Genomic DNA, 11,258 nt, shown 5'->3' on the forward strand with positions numbered 1-11,258 from the left:
CCGGGATCGAGTCCCGCATCGGGCTCCCTGCTTGGTGGGGAGTCTGCTTCTCCCTCTCCCACTCGCCCTGCTTGTGTTCCTGCTCTCGCTATCTCTCTCTCTGTCAAATAAATAAAAAATATTAAAAAAAAAATAGGGATGTCAGACAGAAAAATGACAGTGACAAAGGAACTTGCGTTTGGGCTCTGGCACATGCCATTTGTCATTTGACCTTCACCATAACACTGGTGAAGGTCATCATTAGACCCATTGTACAGAAGAGAAAACTGAGAGTGCAGAGGAATAGTCACATGACAAGATACAGAAACCCCTCCCCGCCCTGCAAGGGAAGAAGCAGAGCACAAACCCAAAGCTGCTAACTCCAAACCAGAGTTCTTCGCTTTGGCCTTCCTACAGCAACCTCATTGCCAAAAGCACCTCTCCTATGTGATCGATGACCTCTTTTAATGTTTCTCAGTTTAAACGGCTAATTCATTAATGAGTTTCAACTTCCTCTTAAACCTCCACAATGACTTTCTCTCTTCTTCTGGACGGCAGGGTAAGCCTTGCCCACCTAGCACACAAGATGTGTCTTTTCTAGTCCGCTAGGACGAACAGCACAGAGGAGAAGCAGGCCGCCTGGACTCCGGCCGGAGCGGTCCTGTCGGTGTGCTGTGTGGCTCACTTCTCTGTGCCTTCATTTTTTCACCTCCACATGGGAATTCCAGCCCTGAACCATCTCACTGGGTCGCTGTGAAGACAGAGTGAGATAACGTATGTAAAAGCATTCTGAACACAGTACAAGCGCTATACAAATGTAGGCATCATTATTACAGAGGCAATAAAAGGATTGATCTTGCTGATAAATGGCGAGTGTGTTTTTGTGCCTTCGTGGTTTCCAAGAACAGCAGTAACTGCACTTGGCAGATATATCCACGGCAGTTACCCAAAGCCCAGAGTACTGGGGAAAGGCACAGCTTGGCCAAATCCAAATGATTTTAAAAGACTCTATAAAAATAAACAAGTATTCCAATATAATTAATTCCAGTCCCGTCAACCCTTCCTGCTACGTGGAGCAGTGTAGCTTGTTATGAACAATTACCTGTGAATCCTTTTAATCCCAGCTGATCATTTTCAGTTTTAATTGTCTTGCTGGGTTTGAATGTTGTTATAGTCCAAATGCAGCCAATTAGCACGGGCCCAGCCACCACGTGATGATTTTCGTGCAAAGGCCATGGAGTCCCTAGCGGACTTTGTCCTGGGTTGTTCCGCAGCCATAGCTCACACCCTCAGGTGCTGTCTTGGGGGCCAGCCAAGGCTCAGAGAACGCACCAGAAGCAGTGGGCCACATTCGCCTCAGCTCAACAAACAGGATAAAATTCTCATAATGCTAGCACCAAACGTGTCCCTAGATGCCCAGGCAGGGGCAGGAGACCCTCGTCACTAGAATGTGTTTAAGCAGGGGCGCCTGGGTGGCTCAGTCGTTGAGCGTCTGCCTTCGGCTCAGGTCATGATCCCTGGGGTCCTGGGATCGAGCCCCACATCGGGCTCCATGCTCAGTGGGGAGTCTGCTTGAGGATCCTCTCTTTCCTCTCCCTCTGCCCCTCCTCTCTCTCCCTCTCTTCTCTCTTTCTCTCTCTCTCTCTCAAATAAATAAATAAATCTTTAAAAAAAAAAAAAAAAAAGGAGTGCCAGCTTTGGATCCAGAATACGTAAGTTCAAATGCCATCCACTGGCTATAAGAGCCAGAGCGAGAGGATGAATCTCTTCTGGGCATGTCCTATCACGAGAGTGATGGTTGTGACTCAATCTCTCTGTGCCTCAGTTTCCTCACCTAGAAAATGGGGGGTAATAGTAGCACTTTCTTGGTAAAGTAGTTCTGAATACGACAAGAGGGAGTGCCCGAGCGGATTTCACACGACATCTGCGCCTAAGGGCTCAATCCTATAGTCACCTCATCACCACCATCTTTACTCAGTCTTTGGTGGTGTTAGAACTGCTATTCCTACTTCCTGCCCTGCCCCCGTCTTCTGCCCACTGCTGCTGGATGCTCTAAGTCCGATCCTGTCCTTGATTTGAATACAAACCTTCTGTTGTTTTCCACCACCCAGAGGGTAAACACATGTTCCTTAGCCTGGTGGATAACTGCCTTCAAGGCCAGCTCTGGCCTCTCTCCTCATCCTCGTGTCCTTCCCACCGCCCCCCACCACCACCCTTGCAGCTTCTCTCCCAAATCACTCACTGGTCCCCAGGGTCTGCCATGCAGTGAGTGCTTAATGCGTGATAGCTATGTATCTTTCAAGTCAATGATCTCGGCACATCTGGGATGCGTATGGAGGGGCTTTAAAGGATGGGGGAAAGTACAAGTCCAGAATCCATTCTGCTGTGTGGCATTGGGCAAGTGTCCTAAGCACTCAGAGCTTCCATTTCCTCAGTTGTAGTGGATGGGAATAACAAGTACTTTGTTGTGGAATCATGATGCAGAGTAAATAGGGATGACATATGCGCTGATTCTACCACAATGCCCAGCACACAGTGGGGGCCCGGCACCACTGGCTTTCTTCCCTTCATCCTAATCTCCCCTAGAACCAGCAAGCAAAGCATCACCAGGGAAGACTTTAGCATCCAGAGCAGGCTTCCCTTAGCAGCAGGTGTAGCTGTAAAGGTATCTTTGGGCAACAACCAACACAGGCACTGTGCTTATTGCTGGGGGTACAGACGGGGGAGCACAGACAGGGTTCCCACTCTCAGGGAGCCTAGTCTCACTTGGAAGACCTACTGTACCCCAAACCAGGCTTCCAGGCAATCACGCAGGGAGGCAGGTTATAGGACCAGGAGGCTCTGAAAGGGTACGAGTGTGGGGATTTAGTCCTTCCCCAAATTCGGGAAAATTAGGCAAGCTTATCATTTCCCTCCTTAAAAGGCAGTCCAGGATAAGCGACAACGTAAGTGACCCCTTCAGGAACTTTTCGATGAGTGGCGAAATCAAAGCCACATTAACAGAGACCACATTTTAAGGCTTCACCCTAACTGCCATCCTCCCAGCTGTATTATTCAAAACGGGACAAAAGCAAAATTATGAAAACACTACTTGGCTTAGACTTTCAGAGTCACTCCAGGTTGGTGGAATCCCAGATAGGTAGGTTTCCTGGGCCCATCGTAGCCACACACCCACCCTCACCACCAGCTCCACCCCTGCTCCCCCATCTGCTGTATCCTCCTCTCTTGAGCATTTAGAATGGATTTCTTTCTGCTTCAACATCGGTTTTGATATGTCTTTTAGGTTTTTTTTCACCTGGCTATAAATACTATGGGGAAGCACAAAGCTGGCTCATTTGTCCACATCACCACCACCCCCACCCACCCCCCGGAGGACTGCCTAAGATCTGAGCTGCCATACCAAGAGGAGGTGAGGCCGCGGAGCCACGAGACCTCCAACACACCACCAGTGGGAATGAAATATGGTACGGTCTCTTTAGAAAACAATTGGGAAGTTTCTTTAAAAGGTAAATATATGCCTACCCCATGATTCAGATGCCGTTCTTCTAGATCTTTAAGACAAATGAAAATATATGTCCATACAAGGACTTTTATATAAATGAGTATAGGTCTATTGGTAAAACCCAAAAACAAAGAGTGACCATGTGTCCATCCATAGTGAATAGATGAACAAATTGTGGTTAGCCACACAATGGAATAGTCATCAATAATAATGAATAAGCCTGCATTAACATGGATGAATCTCAAAATAATTATGCTAATAAAAAAAAAAGAGCCAGACCTCCCCCAAAAAAAGAGTACACGCTGTCAGATTCCACTTATTTAAAATTCTAGAAAATGCAAACTAATATTTAGTGGGGTTGGGGGTAAGGAGAGCTGACAAGGGGGCACAGGATGCTTTTGGGGGCGATGGATATGTTAACTTGACTGTGGTGCTGGTTTCACGGATATGCACATGTGTAAAACCTTAACAGGGGACACTTTAAATATGTCCACTTATTGTGTGTTAATTATACCTCAGTAAAGCTGATTAAAAATAAAAGATGCCTGATAAACTGAACAAGTGTCAAGTGAGAAGAGTGTGGACCTGAATCTCTGGTGCCCTTCTCAAGCAGAGGCATGCTCCCCAATCCCTTTCATGCCAGTACTGGACTTTGACCTACCAGAGTTCAGGCAGACAGCAAGTGGAGAGAGAAAGTGCTTAATAGACCAATAGACTATAGCCTTGGGTAAAACACTACAAGTATGTGGGTAGAGCTGGGCTACTCAGAGCTGTGTAGGATTAAAATTTTGGGTGACTTATTTAGAAAGGAGCACACAGGGAAGCCGGGGTGGCTCAGTCGGTGAAGGGTCTGCCTTTGGCTCAGATCGTGATCTCAGGGTCCTGGGATCGAGACTCCCTGCTCAGCGGGGAGTCTCCCTCTCCCTCTGCCCTTCTGCCCTGCTTGTGCTCTCTCTCTTTCTCAAATAAATGAACACAGCCTTTAAAAAAAAAGGGGGGGTGCACATACACACATGCCCACATGCACACACTCACATGCACACATACACACACAGAGAAGCTTAAAAACAGCGCCAGCAACCAGTGTGGCAAGATGAGAATACGTTCGAAACCAAGCAGTGTTTGGCTGGAAGCAATCACTCTGAGCTTCTGATATTGCTGACATGTCAGACAATGGCAGTTGTAAGAGCTCCATCGAGGAAGGGATGACTAGGAGTTGAGAAACCAAGGAGGGCTCAGTGAACCAAAGGGTCAGCCCACAAAGACAGGGAGTTGAGACAGAGCAGAGGGGCAGCGAGGGACGAGGCAAAGCAGACATGGACGCTCCTATCACTGCCCAGAGCCATCGTGGTAACTACCAGTGGACCAGCATCAGCTTCCAGCTTTTGCTACTAGTGGATACAAGTTAAGAAGGTTTGAAAGGGTCTACCTGAGTGTACCCTCATTTGGGGGATAAAGCAACTGGGGCTCAGAGGGAAGAAGGAATTTCCACAGAACCATCTCGCTTTTCGTGACTGGACACCACACTGACCTCCTCTCAAAAAGAATCTGGGAGGCAGAACTGGCAGGTGCTAGAGCAAGCTGTCTGGCCTCACAGCCTGTCTCCCCCACTTACACAGAGCCTCACATGTTACCAAGTCTGCTTTCTCACCTGTAAAAGGGAGTAAACTAATAACACCACCTCATCGGGGTTGGATCAGTCAGGGTTCTTCAGAGACACAAAACCAATGTTTTGCGTATATGGACAGAGAAAAGTTGAGAGAGGGAGATTTTAGAAATTTGGCTCATGCACTTGTGGGAAGTGGCAAGTGCAAAGTCTGCAGAGTAGGTCGGTGGGCTGAGAACCCAGGGAAGACTTGCAGGTTCAAGTCCAAAGGCACTCTGCTGGCAGAATTCCTTTTTCCTTTGCGAAGGTCAGTCTTCTTCTGTCTAGGTCTTCAACTGATTGGATGAGGTTCACCCACATTATGGAGTTAATCTTATTGAAAAATACCTTCACAGAAACATCTAGACGAACGTTTGACTAAGTATCTGGGTTTTGCGGCCCAGCCAAGCTGGCACATGAAATTAACCATCACAGAGGTGCTAGGAGAATAAACCTCACCCCCTCCCCTGCCCTCACTTCTTCCTGCCAAATTGCAAAACAGCTTTTTTGCTTAGATTAAGTTTAGTAAAAAAATTGGCTTCCCCATCTTCTCACTCTTCTTTCCGCTCATACTCCCTCTTTCAAAACATCTGGCACCTCATCTGCCCCATCCTGTCTGCCTGAGGTCCTATCACAGTTTCCCACGCAGATCTGCCCTCTCTCACAATTCCCTGTGCTCTCAACCGGTGGCTGCCTGTGAGAATCATCTGGGGAGTTTTTAAATATCCCCCAAACTAGGCCACATTACAAACAAATTAAATCAGAATTTCTGCAGGCAGATCCCGAGCACCAGTATTTTTTTTTTTTTTAACTCCTCAGGTAATTCCAGTCTCCAATGCACAGGCTCATCTGTCTGGCCTGTATTCCGTTCCTTGAGATCCAACCCAGAGCAGGTGGTTAGAAATATCACCTCCTCCACCTGCTGATGTATTCAACGTTTGCTTGCATACAGTTCCTCTGGAAACAGTGCCTCAATGGGTACATGATTCACGAGACAGAGGATGAGAATCCCAGACAGACCAGTGGGGAGGCAGTTTGGGGTGCTATGCGGCTCACATGGCCTTTCATAGCACTCCACCTGCTTGGAAGGTCAGCGTTGTTCATGCCACAGCTCCTGGGAGACACACATTCATAGCCATGGTTGTCAACGGCAGGAAGAAAGAAGGAAAAATGAACATACTCAATGAGGCAGATCAGCCTAATCAACTATGGAGGCCAACGAGACCCATGAATTCAGCTGCCACTGGTACAGACCAGTAGGAATAAAAGCCATCATTAACTGGGTGTATTGCCAAACCCAATGCCCCAGAGTCCCGGGTTTCATTTCTTCAAATCCTCACCGCTCTAAGAAGTCAATCTTTTAATCCTCATGTTAAAGACAAGCAGACTGGGGCTCAGGAATGGTAAGCAATGTGGCCAGCACTGTGCAATTCAGAAGACCAGAGTGTGATTTGCAAAGCATTTTCATACCCATTGTCTCACTGGATCTTCGAAACATTACCTCTCATTTTTCTCAGAAAACTGTACTTCCTTTGTCTACCATTTCAGGTATTTGTCTCACAGATAAGGAAACTAAGGTACCAAGAGTTTTCGAGATATCTTATGCCAGTCACATACCTGGTAAGTCACAGAACCAGGACTCAAGCTTTCGTTTCTGTGAGCCAGCTCTCCCTTGCTTTCATTTATATATGGTGCTGTCTTCCCACTCCTGGCCCTCTCAGAAAGCTGAAATGCTCTCTGCCACTTTACTAAGATATATGAATATTACAATAACTTGGGGCACCTGGGTGTTTCAATCGGTTGAGAGTCTAACTCTTGATCTCAGCTCAGGTCTTGATCTCAGGGTCGCGAATGCAAGCCCTACATTGGTCTCCATGCTGGGCATGGAACCTACTTAATATGTATATATAAATATATATATCTTATTACAATAACTTGCCCCACTTAAAATAACTCCTTTAACCTTCTCCACCACTCCCCATCCAAACAATGGGCTCCCACCAGCCATATTTATACAATATGACACCCTATCCCCCAGCCTCAGTGAATGGGACCACCAATGGGCCTCTGACTCAAGCTAAGCCAATCAGATTCTCTTCCTCAAGAATTTGATATTATACTGAGAGGATGTCTCTTTCCCCATGTGGCCAGTTGACTTGGAAGCTGAGAAGTAAGTCATAATAATGTGGAAATCATCAGCGATGCTTGCCAGATATTTCCAGCTGCCTGCTTCCTGGGCACATGGTAGGATTGCACATGGAGATTGTACTTTCTGGACCCCTTTTGACTGGTTGGGTCCGTGTGCATAGAGCCTACCAATGAGTTGTAAGTGGACAAGCTGTGTGCACTTCTAGGAAGGATGACTTCATTGCTGTTATAGGACCTTTAAAAGTTCTCCCTCCCTCGCCCTCAGAGACCGGAAACATCTGGCTGCTTTATCAGCCTGGGTCTCAGTTGTGAGGAGGCATGGAGCAGATGGAGCTCCAAGCCCACTCAAAGTAGACATGGAATGTGAGCAAGAACGAAATCCTTGTTTTCATAAACCACTAAGATTTTTGGAGCTGTTTGATAATGCAGCCTCACCTAACCCATTCTGATGGATAATTATAGAATAAAATTAAACCCTTATAAACCCCTAAAGTTTGGGGATTGTAACTGCAGCATAACCTAGACCAAGGGTTGGCAAAATAGAGTCTATGGGCCATGGATTTTTTTTTTTAGAGAGACTGAGAGAGAGCACAAGCAAGGGAGGAGCAGAGGAAGAGGGAGAGAATCCTCAAGCAGACTCTGCACTGAGCTTGGAGCCCAAAGTGGGGCTTGAACCCATGGCCCTGAGATCATGACCCAAGCTGTTATCAAGGGTTAGACACTCGACTGACTGAGCCACCCAGGTGCCCCTGGGCTGTAGCTTTTTAAATAAAGTTTATTGGAATGCAGCCATGCTTCATCATTTGTGTATTGTCTCTGGTCTCCTTCATGCTATAGCAGAGCTGAGTGATTGCAAACAGGCCTAATGAAAAGCCTAACATATACAACCTAGCTCTGAATAGAAAAATTTGCTGACCCCTGACTTAGACCATCCTGACTGATTACAACAACAATAACAAATACTTATATGGCAATGGGACTGTGCCAAGCACCATTCTAAGCATTTGATATACATTAACTCGCTCAATCCACATACCTACCTTGGTTTCTCTGCCTCCATGCTGGCACCCTGGCCTCCCTGAATACCTCGTTCACATTGGCACACCAAACCATGTGGGTTTAAAGTTTTCAGTTCTTCTCCATCACCTACCTCTCACCGGCTATTAAAAAAAAAAAAAATCCAAACTCCTTCTCATGACATACAAGGTCCTTCAAAATCTGAGCCTCATCTCCCTTTCCAACTTCATTTTTACCACTCTTGCTACAAATGTTACATTCAACCAATTTTACCCATGCTGCAATACTCTTTTGGAACACCCTTCCCCTCTTTCTTAGCATAATTAACTCCTCAGGTCTTAGATCAGGCTATATCCTCTACAGCAGTGAGTCCATAAAACCTCCCACCCCAATCCCCCAGCCTGACTAGTGCCCATCTCTGGGCCCAAATACTGTTCTGTGATTTTCTTTCTTTCTTTCTTTTTTTTTTTAAGATTTTATTTATTTATTTGACAGAGAGACACAGCGAGAGAGGGAACACAAGCAGGGGGAGTGGAAGAGGAAGAAGCAGGCTTCCTGCTGAGCAGGGAGCCCGATGCAGGGCTCGATTCCAGGACCCCGGAATCGTGACCTGAGCCGAAGGCAGATGCTTAATGACTGAGCCACCCAGGCGCCCCATTATCTCTTTCTTAATCACTTGTCTTAAGCACATTCTCCTGGAAAGACTAGCTCTTTATCCTGCAACCCCTCAGTGGCCTGTGAGCCCCCTGAGGGCAGGGGCTGTGTCTTAGTCCCAGTTACCCCCTCAGGCTAGCATAGCTCTTAGCTGGGGGAAGCACATAGTAGATACTTGTTGAACTAATATCAACCTTCTTAGAGCCCCTATAGATATTTATTGTCATGATTATTTACTTGAGGAGGGGTGGGGAAATGATTCCCCTCCTAAGTTCAGAACTAGTGGATAATAAGACACCGCAGAAGAACCAAATGGAGATCAAAGGATCAGATTTGTTACTGATAAATCTGATTGGAGAATGAGGTTCTAGAGCTTTGGAGTAACAAGAGGGTGTGCTAATGTATCACTCCCAGTAAGGCAGACCTACCAGCCATGCTGCTGAGCTGGAAAACCCTGGGGCTCTCCAGCACACACAGAGTCTGCCCCAGTGAGTTTGGCGGAGAAGGTATGTGTCCTAAGGCAGGCTACACTGCTGCACATAGTAGGCGCTTAATAAATATTTTTTGCTGGAAGAAGTCAGCAATCAAAGGATATCTGAAGCCAGGTACTGGGCTTGGCACCAGAGGCCCTTGTCCCCTCCAAGTGCCCATCTGTTCTCTCCACAATTCCACTGGATGCACTCTTAAGTTATGATGGATCATGAACAAAGAAGACGTACCTAAAACTTCATGGTTCTATTACCATCCAGCAGAAAGGAAGGGACCATACTGGTGAGCATGAGCTTGTTTCTTCTGCTGATGAATCCTCCGGTGTTTAACAGTTCAGCACTGACTTTCTTCCCCTACCATCCCAGAGGTGCTGTCTGACCCACCTTCAGAGCCCAGTGCTTTCTTCCCCAAATCCCATTACCTTTTTCACTTCTCACACTTTTTTTTTCTGTGAAGAGATCAAACACGGTGATGCCTATTATGTGGCCTCTTATTCCTTACAACAGTACTATGTCACACTAAGAACCTGGAATCTGAAGTGGAATTGGGTCAAATCTTAGTCTCCATTACTCCTTAATTGTGTGGCTCTGGGCATATCACTGACCCCGCTGTGCCTCAGTTTTCTGATCTGTAAAGTGGGGGAGATGTTAGTAACTCCCTCCTAGACTTACTGGGAGGATGGGATGAGCTTCTTCAGCCCCGACACTCAATACAATTCAATGCCTGGCACTTCGTACTCCGAGTATTAGCCTGAATAACAAAAATCGCAACCCTGAAAGTACATACGAGTCTCCTCATTTAACAGGTGAGAGTATGCATCCTGCCACATAATGCCAGCACATAGTAGGGGCTCAATAAATATTTATTGAATAAATGAATGTCAATCTCATGCCTGAAACTGACTTCTAAGAACTTTGCTGGGGGTCTTCTCTACTTCCCCCCAAAATAAATACCATCTCTCTTCTCTTTCCTGGCCACTTGAATGCAGCTGAGTGATTCCCTCCAAAGCCACTTCCAGTGCTAGGGTGATATGAAGGATTCATTCAGTTAACTATATGGCAGTTGCTGTGTCTTTCTTTAAGATTTTTTAAAATTTATTTATTTATTTATTTATTTTAAATTTAAGGATTTTATTTATTTGACAGAGAGAGAGCATAAGCAGGGGGAGCAGCGGGGAGAGGGAGAGGGAGAAGCAGGCTCCCCACTGAGCAGGGAGCCTGGCTTGGGGCTCGATTCCCGGATCCCGGGATCATGACCTGAGCCAAGGGCAGGCTGACTAAGCCACCCAGGCGCCCCGTGGACTTTATTTATTTATTTTAGAGAGGGAAAGAGAGGGAGTGTGTGTGTGTGTGTGTGTGCACGCGCTCATGCGCACATGACGGGGGAAGGGCAGAGGGAGAGGGAGAGAGAAAAATCTCAAGCAGACTCAGCGCTGAGCACGGAGCCCGATGTGGGGCTCGATCTCACAACCCTGAGATCATGACCTGAACTGAAATCAGGAGTCAGGCCTTTAACCTACAGAGCCACCCAGATGCCCCAAGTTGCTGTGTCATTTTTAAGTAATATATATTTTGAATTCCAAAGAAAATGTGTTATATAAAAAGGGACACTGCATCATTAATTTCCTCCAATGTTATCTTATTTACTTTTAAATTGAACTTCTGTGTGTTTAAACTTGTCTCTGGACTCTCAGTCACTCAAAACACAAACATGTACTTTGTAAAAAAAAAGTTTGCCACCCACAAGATACACAGGACAGAGGCGTTTGATGATTTTTCTTTCTTTCTTTCTTTCTTTCTTTCTTTCTTTCTTTCTTTCTTTCTT

This window comes from Neomonachus schauinslandi, chromosome 4, assembly GCF_002201575.2.
Source record: "Neomonachus schauinslandi chromosome 4, ASM220157v2, whole genome shotgun sequence".
NCBI classification, from domain to species: domain Eukaryota; kingdom Metazoa; phylum Chordata; class Mammalia; order Carnivora; family Phocidae; genus Neomonachus; species Neomonachus schauinslandi.